The sequence below is a fragment of the Adiantum capillus-veneris genome, chromosome 3, assembly GCF_014529385.1.
Source record: "Adiantum capillus-veneris isolate H3 chromosome 3, ASM1452938v2, whole genome shotgun sequence".
Taxonomy (NCBI): domain Eukaryota; kingdom Viridiplantae; phylum Streptophyta; class Polypodiopsida; order Polypodiales; family Pteridaceae; genus Adiantum; species Adiantum capillus-veneris.
The window spans coordinates 36,645,353-36,661,869 of NC_140933.1; positions in this window are offsets into that span (position 1 = coordinate 36,645,353).

Genomic DNA, 16,517 nt, shown 5'->3' on the forward strand with positions numbered 1-16,517 from the left:
ATCAATCAGATCCAATCTCCAGATCCCATTCCATCCCCGAAACTTTCTCATTATAAATCATGTGTTGTTTTACATCAGCCCTGGCTATAATCCTCGCATCTACGTGCCTGCAGCTTTGCGTCCAACATACTTACAGTACTATCATTCTCACCCCCGCTCAGGTCCCTTTGTAAACAGACACAACGATTAATCACACAGTAGTTGTTCTATCTCTGCGCTCTCTGTCTCTGTGTTTGATCGTCTGGTTCACCAACTCTACCCTGTAATAAACTTCTACATCTCTCTCTCTCTCTCTCTCTCTCTCTCTCTCTCTCTCTCTCTCTAGTTGCTTGCACGTATGCTCAAAAGAAGATACCTGGACGCGCTCCCCCCCTCCTACCTTAATCTGAGGAAGTGAACGCCAGCATTTCAGTCCGTAATCTCTCTCTCTCTCTCAGAGGAAGTGAACGCCAGGATTTCAGCCCCTAATCAACCTGCAAACTACCTCAGCAACTGTGCTACCTCCATAGCCAACATTTTCCTCACGGCAACAAAGAAGCAGCATCTATGCCCTTAAAAGCATTATACGACCCTAGTGCTACTGTTTGCGGTACTACTTCCGGTTGTAGCTATGGGAGTTGTCTCCCTCCTTGCAGTTCTGGCCTACAGGTCGTTGGGAAGGGGAAGTAACAAGGAGCTCGAACAAACTCCAAAGATGATTTCCTTTACTCTACAGCAGAGGCTTCAGACGCTGATCACCTCTTATAGACGAACTACCAGTTTGACGGAGAGACAGAATGTCATCAATCGCATTGCTGCTGAAACTTGCGGATACAAAATGTCATCAATCGCATTGCTGCTGAAACTTGCGGATGCGATTGATGACATTCTGTCTCTCCGTCAAACTGGTAGTCCGTCTATAAGAGGTGATCAGCGTCTGAAGCCTCTGCCGTAGAGTAAAGGAAATCATCTTTGGAATTTGTTCGAGCTCCTTTTTACTTCCCCTTCCCAACGACCTATAGGCCAGAACTGCAAGGAGGGAGACAACTCCCACAGCTACAACCGGAAGTAGTACCGCAAACAGTAGTACTAGGGTTTTTCGTTTATGTGTCTTTGGTGACGGTGGTGATGGTGAGAATGAGGAAGATGGAGATGGTGAAGGTGATGGAGCTGAATGGCTTGCATGACGGGGTGAGTGAGAATGAGGTGAGTGTATTGTCTCATGCGCATGAGGGGGAGGTGGAGCTAAGAGAAGCAGGAGAAGGAGTAGTTTGGAGAACGCCATAGCTAAACGGGAGCTCAGAACGGGGCGGGTGACAAGTACCATGCAGTGTTGTTTGAAATGGCACCTAAGGGTGGGTTCACACGTAGCAGGTGTCAAGAAGCCAAAGCTGAGGGGGCACCACATAGCTGATCACGAGTGGATGCCAAAAATTACCGTGCCCCTCGGCAAAGAGGAATAGCCCCTAATGAAGACGTTGGTGAGTCATCTTTGTGACCGACTTCCACCACCGGAGGCAGTGGTGGTTTCGATAGCAAAAAGAGAGTTAATTCAATGTAATTAAATAAATGTGTATTGATGAGGTGCAATATCTATACCTAGGTAAAGGGGCCAATTAAAAGCCGCGTACCTATACTAGGTCATGTCCCCCCAACTTTAGTTCATAAAGGTACTAATTGTATCCCTTGGGCATGAGTAGTGGGCAGCTCACGTGATTAGGTGTTTGCCTCTTATTTAGCAGTGCATGGGTTTGAGCCTTGTTGGAACCACGGGCCCTCTACTCCTCCCAGGAATGGCTCTCTGTTGGTGTCGTTTTTTGGTACAAAGAAATGCATGTTTACCTACACATTTTATCTCTGCTCCATTGTCGACTCTCAAATTTTAGCTCGAGGTTGCATAGACCAATAGCTATCGTTTGCGTCCTTCAGCGCTAAAAATGGTGAATCACAACCACCACGCGTCCCTTTCTCTTAGGTGGCCTTAAATTGGGGGTTTTACCCTATGCATGGTTACATATTATACGTGTGCAAGTAAGAGGCCACGTCACTAGTAAAATACAACACCAATACCCATGCATACCAATTGGTAAACATAGAAGATGTCCACTCTAGTGTGAGTTACATCTTGTTTCTTGTCCCTACCGTGTTAACCATATCTTCAAAACAATGCAATGCAAGTGACTACATTCTCTTGCACTTTTGGAAGTGTATCCAAGCTCGATATTTAATGTCAAGAACCCCTAACTAACCATCACAATAATGTGAACTTGTTTTCTTGTGCCAACTATTGCATAAGGCCATATGCCTTGAGCTGCAAGCATAGGTGATTGGGAGGTGATTTTGTACTAAGAGATTCCTTGGCTTTCCCTCTCTCAAACTAGCCTGGATCTTCTCACAATTTTCGTGTTAGACATATGCTATAATAAGCACATTCTAAGAGACGGCATCTTGAATACAAAGATTAACAAATCTTTTCATGTGTTCATGAATACCAACATTTGATTTCCATGTCTATGTAGAAGGATACAACAATTTCTTCCAAAGGTTATGATAGGAATCTTACCACAAATTTGTTTATCTATGTGAGCTTCTTATATCCGCACATAGAACAAGGTGAGAAGGCACGAAGGCCTCCTAAGTTAAGGGGGAAATTGAAATTTATGGTTTAAATGAGTGCCTACAATATCCACATGAATTTTTTTGTATGTCTTAATGTAAAATTATATTATTCATTATACATACTCACAAATGGTTTTTATATTAAGAAAAGCTCTACTTAAATAATAAGATGAACATTGCATATTGCACATTATCATTTAAAAACAAAATAGAATGGTTTTTTAAAAAAACTTACATTATATTACATACACACATTGAGTTCACAAGAGTCGACAACAAAAATCTTACACTCTTTCTTTCACCTCTCCCTTCGTTCACAAGGGATGGAGGGAGCTCTATAAAATTTTTCCTGCAAGATCTTGACCTCCAACGAGTTGTAGTGTAGCAGTAGTTTTGTTGAGTGCGTATCTGTTGGATTCATTTCAATCACATCGATCCATGTTTTGTGTTGAAAAGTGGGTGGTATAGCCGCTCTTTTGAGGGAAGGAGGAGGGGGATGCTCGCAAATTTTTTTATGGGTCCGGAGAAGTAGAATTTCCTTTTGTGCCAATGGACAGCCTCCTTGGTGGGACGCATGCTCCTTTTCAAACGTCCTCGCCAACTCTTGTGAACCTGGCCATAATCACAAATGGTTTATATATTACGAAAGGCTCCACTTAAATAACAAGGTGAAAAGTGCACATTGCAAATTATCATTTAAAAACAAAACAAAATAAAAAAGAAATAAAATAAAAAGATACATAAAAAACTAAACAAAAGAATATTTTTAAAACTTCATAAAAAAAGATAGACTTAATAAGCATATTTGACAATTCAATGAAATGACTCTTTGTGAAGTCCTTAAATAAAGGGACTCTTTACAAAACAAAATATTTTAACAAAAATATTGAATCACTATTTCACATCATGGATAGAACTACTATGAATACTCTTTAATCTATTGTTCTCTAAAGCCTCCCAAAAAAATGAAAGCAGCTTTGGGAAATAGCATTTGATAGGCATATTTCTTTCTCTTCAAGACTTTTAAAGCTTTCATGAGGGACACTTGTCAAACAGGAAAAATTGAACGACCTTCACCCATATGGATACTAAGGCCTTTAGGAGGCCAAAAAGGCCAATATGTCCATCTAAAGAGGATCCCTTGTGTTTTATCATTTGCCTTGCCCAAAGGCTACCATTGGCTACAAGGTCATTCATATATGTTGGAAAATGCATGCGGGCCATGGTCTCTCTCTCTCTCTCTCTCTCTCTCTCTCTCCCCCCCCCCCCCCCCCCCCCCTGCAAACAATTTTCTGGGTGCATAACCAAGCATCATTTCCACATGATACATATTCAAACTAGATGATGTTTATAACATATATGAAGGAGAAGATTATAAGCATGAAATGACACATATTGAGGGCTAGATTATATATATGTGTGTGTGTGTGTGTGTGTGTGTGTGTGTGTGTGTGTGTGTGTGTGTGTGTGTGTGTGTGTGTGTGTGTGTATGAAAGAGAAGATTATTAGCATGAAATGACACAAGATCGAGGGCCATATTTCCTAATGTCAGCCTCTCCTCAAAAGGCTTTTCATTACTCATACTCTTGGAGCTCTTTTACAACAAAGAGAAGCTTGAGTATGTATATGATTGTGGAGGCTAAGATCTCCATGACCCAAGCAACTTAGCGGTTTTCTTGATCATCGTACTTTTTCTCCTCTTTTTCAACGCATCAATGAATAATAAATGCAACTATATAGCAAAGAAAATAAGTGGTATCCATAGGGCTTTGGTTATGACCTTGACAAGGAGAAGGTCCACAACATAATTATAAGGCATGGAATACTAGTAAAGGATCCTAAAATTTTAGACAATCTATAATAATCCCATCAGATGGCCTTCTTAATCTTAGAAGTAGCTTTGACTTCTTCTACAACATTGTAGAACTTGAAAAGAGCTAAAATTTGATAAAAACCTGTTTTGCAATCCTAACTTGTATGAGCGAGTTACACCCGATTTAGTGAAGATTACTTTTTTCTCCCCCTTTTCAGTAATAGTAGCTTTGAATTTCTAGGAGGAGGTGGAAGTGTCCAAAGTATTAGAGTGTGAACATGGAGGTTTAGCTTCTTTTGGGATTTTTAAAGAGGCATATGGATGTTCTAAGCCCACATGCTCTCCTATCCAATTTGCCTCCCATTCCTACCTAGTGTAAGCCATATTTTGTTAGCTTGCGTCTCGTCAAATTCTTGTGAGATCTTAGGAGAAATTTCTATGCACTTATAAAGTTGCAAACGTCTTTTGGCACTTTCTTAGCCATGAGTTCACTTCTTTGCATGACATGTGCTTTCTCTCTCTAGTATAGTCATTCCTAAAGAGAGAAAGACCATGGTAATCCTAAAATACGTCCAACTTAAAGTTTGAAAACATACTCCTCCCTTGAAATCATAGTCATCCTTGACTACATAGGGATCAAGTGGAATGTAGCCACCCAATTTTGGTTGGGATCTGCATTTAAGCGAGAATAATTTCCTTAGGTTAGACGACAAGTCTAAAAGAAGTTTTGATGCCAACAAGTGCTGGCTTAGTTGATAGAGCAAGAGCCTTTTGTATCCAAGGTCTTGGATTCAAACCCCCTTGATAGCTCGTGTGACATGTATCTTTTAGGGATTGTTCCACAAGTGAATATGATGGGTTTGCTAACCTTATCTAGCTGGGATACGCCAACCTTATCTGGCTGGGATGCTCCACCTCACAAAGTCGGGTGCACGAGTTGTAATTTCAAGTTGTAGGTATCTCTCTATAATTTTTATAAAAAAAAGGAGTGCTGGTGGTGTAGTCATTGCAAAACTTAGAACATTTTAATACACATTGAGAGAAAGTAAGAAATTTATTAAATCATTGAACATTTTGTATATTAAAATATTAGTTTGCATTTAAGCCACTAAGGAACTTGTAGTTTTACAATAAGGGAAGAGAATTCTTTAAAAACTTGGGTTCTTGCATCCATGTAGCATCTTCAAGTGGATAGTTCTTAACTTTAATCAAATTACCACGTATTACCTTTCCACTTTGCATAACATAGCCTCAAGTTGTAGGATCCCCTCTTGTTCATCCAATCCTTGGCAATGGGGTCCATTGGATGTGTTACGTGTACCATCAAACAACTTAAGTAAACTCACATGAAATGCATTATGTATATGCCAATGATTAGGCAACTTGAGTCTATCATTTTTGGTATCATTGATTCCTTTGAGAGTCTTGAATGGACCATAGTAGCGGTTAGGAAGTTTCACATAGAATTTCTGATGTCCTATGGGTTTGTTTTGCCAATTCTTGCCCGTCTTTTCAAATAATCAGGCCTTGGAAAATTTAATTAAAACCCATTCTTCTTTCTTAAACTCCAAAGGTCTTATATGCTTATCACCACCTCTTTTTTATTTTGTTGTGATGCTTAGAATATATTCTTTTATCTTTTGAAAATATGTCTTAATGGCATCCACATTTTCATCAGATGCAAATATCTTTTGATACATTTTTAAGATAGGTGAAAGCTTGGGGAAGCCTTCAATTGTCTCAAATGAGAATGAGATTAATTAGCACGAAATGGATTTTAATAAAGATGAAGCTTTGACACAAGGAAATCATGCGATAAAATATTTAGTATAAAGGTTGCATGAAGCACAACATAATCCCTCTTTACGACCCATGGTGCAAGGGTTAATATTTCCACATGACATGGTTCTTTCTACAAGGACTCCTTCTCAAGAACAAGGTTTTCAACAAGGGAGTGAGCACAGGCTTGTTAAACAAGAGAAACAAGCTTCTCAAGGACAAAATTTTAATCGCTCTCCTAACTGCTCCATGAAGAGATGAAGGTCTCTGTCAAGAAAAAATTATTCTTTTAGAAGTGGGAGAGGTGAAAGAGGTCACTTCCATAAGAGAAAAAGAAGATCTCCCTTGCCATCATCAAATCCTCCTCCTTCTCACTCCCAAGAATCTAGCTCTCACAAAGCTATGTCTAATGTAATGAAACATCCTTCACAATGGCAACACAAGAGGACATATCATGCATGGAAGCGAACACAAACCTAAAAATTTCAAGGAAAGAGACAAGAGCATCACCTCCTTTCTTTTGATGGTACTTATGACCACACGGATATGGTGCTCAACTTCATCCAATAGTTTGATTTTGCCTTTGGAGGTGAGAGATTCACTAAGCAATTCATACAGCTATGTGCCTCCAAAAGCCTACTTGTCAATAATGAGCTAGTATGTGAACCTCCATCTATATATGCCTACACCTGCATCTTGTTCTCGATGATTGCATCCACAAGAGGAAGAACATTCGTAGGACTTCCTACTCTTAAGGTCATATTCTGCACCGCATGCTCATCACCCTTAACCGTTGGAAGTCTAGTGCTAACACTTGCGGACCACTGGCTTCTTCACTTGGGATTCAATGTCAACAACTGCCCAAAGGTAATGTTAGATTTTTGGTTCTAAACATCACTTACCATATCATATTCGGGATGACCATGCCCCATGACCATGCCCCAACTGAAAGTCCCCCCATTTAATTTTGCAAAATCTTCTCCTCTTCCTATCTTTGGCTACTCTCAGTCTTCATACAACTTCTCTTTGCCGTTTTTGAGCTCTAGCTTTCCGCTCAGTCTCTGTTTCCCTTTCACCTCTTGCCCTCTTGTTAGCCAAGATATCCATGTCCTCCTTGTCACACCGATGATATTGATCCTAAGAACCTCACCATAATCTAGCAGGGTTGGCGGTATCGGTTTCTTAATTGCCTGCTCTCTCTGACCATTGAAATGCCCTTGTCATCTTCCTTTGCCGAACAATGGATACATATCTCCTCTTTCCCTTGGTGGATGTGGGCAATCTAGAGCATAATGGCCTTCTTCTCCATAGTTATAGTTATAAAACCGACCTAGAAATGCCTCACCCTGCCTCTTCCTCCTCTTTGTTGTCCCCTGTCCATCACAATTAATCGCAACTCCTGCATTTGCTCGGACAGATCCTGGACTATATGCACCCAATGATGTGGAACAACCACCATACCTCGAATCCCATGATTCTCATCTTGGATGACATCATGAGGATTGTGTGGCTGATTGGGAACCACCAGCTCATAGCCCAACACACCCTGCTCAATCTTCTTCTTAATCTTCCTACTCTTGGACTGTGCAATTGCTACCGCACCATTATAATCCTCTAGGCTTTCAAAGTTCACCTTTTCTCACACCTTAGGATGCAAGCAGGCCATGAACTTATGCAGCTTGAAGTAATTGTCATTGGCCAACTGCATGGTTGTCATTAGTTCTACCCATTATAATCCTCTAGGCTTTCAAAGTTCACATTTTCTCACACCTTGGGATGCAAGCAGGCCATGAACTTATCCAGCTTGAAGTAATTGCATGGTTGTCATTAGTTCTACCCAACATGCTTCAAAACAATCAAGAAATAGATTGAAATCCTCACTTACATCTTGTTTAAGCGCCTTCAGCTTCGCATCCATCTCGACTAAGGATGCCTCCCTGCAAAAATTGTACAAAAACCACACCCATAGAGCCAACCATGCATGCCTCGAGTCGCCTTCCAATGCTTCAAACACACCTTAGCTTTGTTGTGCATTACCAATGGAAAAGTTTGCATCTTCCTATCCTCATTAGGCATAGCAGTGATAGCATATACAACTCAAAATCTTCCATCCACTTGTCTTGATTCTCCTCGCTTGTGAAAATTGGTCCATAGCTTTGTGTTTCCATGCTTACTAACACAAAAAATTATGCCTTCTCATCAACCTAGAATCAATCAATGTGCTCCTCCATGGGGGCACAAGAAGATGGAGAGGGGCAATGGGGAACACACTTGAAACACAACACAGTAGGCTCTCTATAGCTCAGGGTATTCATAGCACACTTATCCTCTCAAAAACACCTTCAAAACAACCAAATTACACTAGCAAACAATCACTTATACTCACTTTGACACACACACACCCGACAAGATCACCGCACAACATGCACCCACCATCATGGTTCAACTCAACCCTTGCACCACACACAATATCTCTACCTCACTCTCTTTACACAAAACATGGCCGGCTCGGGGGGCCACACTATCGACAAAACAAAACACAACAAGAGTAGGAGAAAGAGAAGAGGGCAAGGGGGAAACAACACCAAACTACACATTAATGGGTTTGTTATTGCCTCTGAAGAACATTTACCACATCATCATGCCCAAATTGTGGCTAGTTCCAAAAAAAAACACCTCATGGGTTTGACATGCACACTCCTCTATCTAAAAAGACACATTGCATGCTGTAACCGGCTCCAAAAAAGCCTTGAAAGGATTAAAAAAACCTTTTTTGTAGTGGTGCCATTGCATTTTTAGCAGCTTCAGCCTCATTGGACCACTTGGCCAACAAAATTTAGCATCCCTTGAGGAGGGCGATGCCCTTTTAGCTTTACAAAATTTATCACCCCTCTCTCTTGAGTCGAGAGCACTAGCGACATTGCTAGTGCCCTTAGTGATTCTTGAGGCTTCACATCTCTCTCTCTCTCTCTCTCTCTCTCTCTCTCTCTCTCTCTCTCTCTCTCTCTCTCTCTCTCTCTCTCTCTCTCTCTCTCTCTCTCTCTCTCTCTCTCTCACTCTCACACACACACACACACACACACACACACACACACACCCCTAGCACTAGAAAGGTTGCTAGTAGAAAGAGGAGGGGGGGGGGGGGGGGGGGGGGGGGGGGTGTTTGCTTTCAATTTAAAAAGGGGGGGACGGGGGCACATGGACCTTGCGTGAGAAACAACCCTTACATGACCTGTCTAAATCGCCACCACTACTAGCAGTAGTGTTGTTGACCGCCATAAATCCACCACCACGGCCACCTAGCCACCAAGCTCGCCCACAACAACCATCAACATAGTCGGTGTTGCCTACGCGAGGGGGGGAGTGGCCATTGGGATCTCCCTCTCTCTCCTTGGTTGCACAATGATGGAGACCTCATGTCACATATATCAACCTGGTTCCTGCATTAGCCCACAGCATGTGGGTATTTACCTTGCCATGTGTCAGTTCCTCATTGTATGCACCCTCCAAGGGCAAAAAATCCCACAAACTTTCTTTAAAAACTTGTTTCTTCCTTGCGATTTGAAGACACCACATCTCCCAACTCCCCTATCCAGTGAGTAGGCTGTAAATTCCAAATAAAACCTCTCCTTGCCAACTTTGAGTCCCATGAACCCCGCTAAGTTTTGATTTCTTCAAGATTGCAAACCGAGGGCCCAAAATTGGGAGAAAACCATCCGATGCAGCTCTACCTACGACTACTCCTGACTTCGATTGTACATATCTTCGCACTCTGATCTTTAATTGATGCATTATTTTATCTTATAGTGAGCTTCTCATCTTGCAAACTACCTCTACAAACTTTAATGAGTGCAAAAAAATGTTTGATGGTGCACCTTCCAAGGCAACCAAACTAGCACAGACCTAGCCCCTACAAAACTTTGACTGGCCATATCTTGGGCATTTGGAGACTCACTGATGATCTAAAAAGACCAAAATTCTCCATAATGTGAGCATTTAAGACCATGCACTCATCTCTTCTTTGACCATCTATCTGCACTCCGTTGATGATCTCCAAAGCACTCTCCCTTCAATCTGCAATAACTTTCACTCGGCAGCTCTATTTGACGAGCTGTTTTGACCAACTTAGAGAGCACCTTGAAGATTACATCTTGCCACATATGCCCAACCCTTGGGACATCCTGAGCTATCAATGTTAGGAAATAGGTCGTAGCTAAAGTAGATAATTGAGTAGATTACTTAATGGAGAGAGATAATTTTCACACACAAGAGATTATAGAGTAGAGTAGAGAGAGAGAGAGAGAGAGAGTACACACGATATACGTGGTTCACCCAATGTGGGCTACGTCCACGGGAAAGTAGCCACTCAATGGCTTTAGTACTTCAAAACGAGAAGTAGGTTACAAAGGGATTATACACTTTTGGAGCTCCCACCTTGCTTCACTCTCACCACCTCACACCCACCTTGTTGCATCAACTTCACACTGTGAAATGTGTGAGAAATGGCCTCATTTTATAGGCCAAAAGGACTGACCTCTCTCATGAGAGGGAGCCATGTGTAGGCGCCCTTGTGTAGATAAGTTCAAATCGGACCCTCCAATCCGCCCATGTGTGACCGCCATTGAGAAGACAAGTCCGCTTTTGAATTCGGCCACCGGCCATGGAATTCGGCCACGGTTCACCGCCCATTGACTTTTGACCACCGGCCATCGGCCATTGACTATCGGCCACCGGCCAACCAGCCATTCGACCGGTCATTTTTCGACCACTTTTCGGCCGCCATCGGGCCATAACACTCGGGCGAAAAGGAATATTTTGGGAATTTTGGTTTCCTGTGAGTGATTTTCATTTCCGACAAGTGATTTTTCTTCACGCACGATGGCTTCTCCTCATAAAGGGGGCCTTACAAATGTGCATTTTTAATACAAAAAATTACAAGGGATAAATCAAGCTCCATACTTAACAATCTCCCACTTGAAGACTGATCTCCAAACTGGCAAACCTGTGACTGCTTTCCATCTTGGCTTCTTATCCTTGAATGCCGATTGAAGATGAGCAAAAGCTCAACTTCTCCTTGTTGACCGCCTTTCTAAACATGTCTGCATGATTTTCACTTGTATGCACATTTCCTAGCTTTAGCTGTCCCTCTTCCAAAAGAGTGCGTATGAAGTGATATCTCACCTCAATGTGCTTTGTCCTTGAACGAAAGGCTAAGTTCTTTGCAAGATGGATAGCGCTTTGGCTATCACTATACAAGACACAATTGTCTTGTTTGAATCCAAGCTCTTCTAAGAATCTATGAAGCCACATAATTTCTTTGCTTGCCTCCGTCATTGCGACATACTCTGCCTCCGTAGTAGAAAGTAAGACCACTTTCTGCAGCTTTGAAGCCCAGCTTACTGTTGTGCCTCCAACCATGAAGACATACCCAGTAGTGCTCCTTTGAGTATCTTTGTCACCTGCCATATCTGCATCAGCATACCCTTGAAGATAGATATCAATTCCTCCAAAATACAAAGCATTTGTTGTTGTCCCTTTTAGATATCTAAGTATCCACTTCACATCTTGCCAATGCTTTACTTGGGTTGTCCATGAACCTACTCACAACTCCCACTGCATGTGCAATATTTGGCCTTGTCTAGACCATAGCATACATTAGAGAACCTACCGCTGTAGCATATGGAACTTTAGACATATAGGCTATCTCCTCTTGTGTCTTTGGACACATATCCTTGGTTAGTTTAAAGTGACCAGCCAAAGGTGTAGAAACCGTTTTTGCATTTTGCATTGCAAACCTTTCTAGTACCTTCTTGATATAATCCTCTTGAGATAGCTTTATTGTCTTCTTCGTCCTGTCCCTTGATATCTTCATACCAAGTATCCTCTTTGCAGCACCTAAATCTTTCATTGAAAATATTTAGACAGCTCCTCTTTTAGGTCTTTGATGTCCTGCATGTTAGCACTTGCAATCAGCACATCATCAACATACAACATTAGGATGATGAACTTCCCATCTCCCAAATTCTTTGTGTAGATGTAGTGATCCGATTGCATCTTGTGAACCCATGATCCAACATCTATCGATCAAACTTCAAGTACCATTGTCTTGATGCTTGCTTTAAACCATACAAGCTCTTCTTTAATCTGCAAACCATTTTCTCCTTATCTTTTACTTCATACCACTTTGGTTGAAGCATGTAAATTTACTCCTCTAAGTCACCGTGAGGGAAAGCCGTATTTACATCCCTTTGCTCAAGATTTAAATCATGAGCAGCCACAACGCTTAAGACAAGCCTAACTGAGTTCGTTTTTACAATAGGAGAAAATATTTCATTGAAGTCAATACCTTTCTTTTGAGAAAACCCTTTTACCATAAGCCTAGACTTGTACCTTTTCTTCCCACCTTCTTCTTCCTTCACCTTATACACCCATTGTTCTACAGTGTCCGCTTACCTGTAGGCAGCTCAACCAACTCCCATGTTTGGTTGCATGTAATGAGTGCATCTCCACCTGCTCTTCATCCATTCTTCTTTGGATTCGTGATGCATAGCTTCTTCGTATGATTCTGGCTCTCCAGAATCTGAGATCAAGAGATGGTTGAAGGAAGGAACAAACCTTTCTGGAGGTCTACTTGCTCTTGTGGATCTTCGGGGAGTAGGTTGAGGCTCCTCATTTGGTTCACATTGTTGCACGTTGTCACCATTTGCACTCCTTGAGTCTTCACCATCCTCAAGCTCCATGTACTCATCACCTATTTCTTTTGTTTGTTTTCTTTCCAAATAATCTTTGTAAATATTTTGTTCATTAAAGATTACATCCCTACTCGTAAAGATTTTACCATCTTCAGGATTCCATAGGCGATACCCAAAGTCACCTTCTCCATAGCCAATGAAGAAACACTTTTTGGACTTTGCATCTAGCTTTGTGGACAAGTCCTTCAAGTCCTCCACCATTCCCTTCACACTTACCCTTTGGACTTACTAATTTTAGCCTTCTTCTCGACTAGGAAAAGACTGTTTTTAGGATTCTTGTTGAAATTAGGGTTGCAGGGAAACACATACAGCTTGGAGAAGATGAAGGAAGCTAAAGGCACACAATAGAGAGTGTATTACTTAGTCTGTAATGAAAAGATAGATAGCCCTAGAGTGATGGGCGTATATACAATGCACGGGGGAAAAAACCTCCTAAAGAGAGAAAAAATGCCGTGGTGGTCCTAGTGTGTTCACACACATCACTACCACATGTATATGGTAACAAACCCCCCCTGGGAGTGATGCGGTGAATGAGGGCTGGCACGAAGAGTAAAGGGAAGTGCCATGTCATGAGGACAGGATCAGTCCACAAAGGGGAGCAAGCCCAAAGCTTTGTGAAAAGCTTCAAACTTCTCAAGAGACAATGCCTTTGTGAAAAGATCTGCAAGGTTGTCCTGCGTTGGCACATAAGCCAAGCTGATCTTTCTTGTCGAGAGCCTATCCCTAGCATAGTGGTAATGCACCTCAATGTGCTCTGTGTGAGCATGAAAAACTGGGTTCCTCGCAACTGCCAATGCGCTCTGACTGTCAGTGTAGATGATGTTGGCAATGTCTTGTCCAACACCCAAATCAGTCATAAGGCATCTGATCCATACACACTCAACCGTAGCTGTGAAGACTGCCCTGTACTCAGCCTCACAACTGGAAGTGGCCACAGTAGGTTGCTTCTTGCTCAACCATGAAATACATGAACTGCTAAGCATGAAACAAAAACCACTTGTGGACATTCGCGTGTCATAACAACTAGCCCAATTTGAGTCAAAAAAGCATGTGAATTTGGCGGCAATGATCCCCCCTTGGGATAAAACAAGCCAAGATGCAAAGTGCCACTCAAGTAGCAAAAAATCCTCTTGAGTGCCTTCCAATGCTTAGGCCCTAGGCTATGCATAAATCTGCTAACCTGTGAGACTTAAAACTAAATATCCAGTCTTGTGTTGTATACATAAATGAGGCAGCCAACAGCAGTTTGGTAAAGACAACAGCATCATGTAGACTCAACTTCAAACCTATTTTGATGGGAGTGGCAATAGGTTTGCAGTACTCAAGTCCAAACTTACATAGCAATGTCTCTATGTAACATTTTTGACACAAGGCAATACCACCATCACACTGCTTAAACTGTATACCCAAGTAATGATGCAACAGCCCCAAATCTTTCATCTTGAAAGTAGCATTCAAATCATTCTTAAATTCAACAATATGTGCCTCATTGGACCAGTGATCAGCAATTCATCCACATAAAGAACAACAATGAGAAGTACATCGCCCTCACGCTTGACATACAATGTGCTTTCCGTTGGACTGTTATGAAAGACTCATTTGACCAAATGAGTGTCAGCTTTCTCATACCAAGCACGAGGTGATTGCTTCAACCCATACATAGCCTTCTTACATCTACACACTTTGTCCTCTTGTCCTTTCTTGACAAAATCGTGAGGTTGTGTTATATAGACTTCCTCAAAAATGTCACCATTCAAGAAAGCAGTAACAATATCGAATCGATGTACATCCCAACCAAAATGAGCTGCCAATGCACATAGAAAACGCACAGTAGTCATACGACAAGTGGGAGCAAAAGTCTCTTCATAATCTATGCCTTTTTGTTGTGCATAACCCTTTGCAACAAGTCGAGCCTTATGGCGATCGATCTCACCATCCGGCTTGCATTTCAACTTGTAAACCCACTTCGTACCAATGGCCTTTTTGCCAGGAGGCAAATCACATAAAGTCCATGTGTCATTTTCTATCAGTGCATCATATTCTGATTGCATGGCAGTCATCCAATTTTTTGAATTTTGTGCTTCATCAAAAGTCAGAGGCTCCTCAACATCATGTAAGCTAGACACAGCCAAAGCATAACAATCTGATGCATAAGATGCATGGCGAGAGCCTGAACGAGTACGACTAGACAAAGGTGCATCCAATTTACTGTCACGCAAAGTGTGCACCAGCCATTTTGGCATACCTCTAGCCTGCTCATTTTGAGCCCTTTCCTCATCAAGTACATCATGTACATCTGCATCAGTAATAGGCTGATCTAAAACATTTTCAGAAACCCCCTTAGGATGTAAATTTTCCTCGTTGGAACTTACATTCGTATTTCCACCACTGAAAAGAGGCAACAAAGTGTCATAAATGTCGTGTGAGCTTACATTACTGTCTCTAGTACATGACAGCAAGGGCTGAACAGAATCTTCCACAAACACTACATCCCAAAGTGTGCACCAGCCATTTTGGCATACCTCTAGCCGGCTCATTTTCAGTCCTTTCCTCATCAAGTACATCATGTACATCTGCATCAGTAATAGCCTGATCTGTAACATTTTTAGAAACCCCCATAGGCTCTACATTTGCCTCGTTTGAATTTACATTCAAAATTCCACCACTAAAAAGAGGCAATAAATTGTCATAATTATCCTGTGAGCTTACATTACTATCTCTACTACATGGATGACAGCAAAGGCTGAACAAAATCTTCCACAAACACAACATCACGTGAGACCAAAATACGCTTTGTTTGCCGATGGTACAACCTCTAACCTTTGCTTTTATCACTATAACCAACAAAAATACATTTGACAGCCTTATCATCCAATTTTCTCCGTTGCGCTTGTGGCATTAAACCATAAGCCAAACAGCCAAAAACACGCATGTACTCAATAGATGGATTTCTATCATGACATGCTTCATATGGAGTCATAGACTACAACGCTTTGGTAGGACACCTGTTGAGTACATAAGTGGCACACATGACAGTCTCAAGCCAAAATGAATGTGGTAAAGCTTGACTCTTGACCATACATCATGCCATTTTTGTAAGAGACCTATTTTTCCTCTCAGCAACACCATTTTGTTGAGGCGTTTACGGCACTCTACATTGGTGTTTTATCCCACGACTAGCCAAAAATGCATTAAATTCATGCGACATATACTCCCCCACTCAATTGGAACGAAGGGTACCCATAGTACAATTTTGAGACATTTTCAGCCATAGCAAGAAATTGCTTGAAGCACAAAAACACTTCGGACTTAGTTTTCAATGGATCTACCCATGCATGCCTGTAGTAGTCATCAATGAAAGTCACAAAGTACAAGTAATTTCCAAGGATGTGGTTTGCATTAGGCCCACAAACATCACTATGCATGAACTGACCCATCCTTTGAAAACTTAGCACACTGCATTTTACCCAAAATACAGCCTTCACAAACATGTTTGACAGGTGCTTTAAGAGGCGGCAAAGAAGTAGCCATATCAGATTTCTACAAACACAACAAACTGGCAAAATTCAGATGCC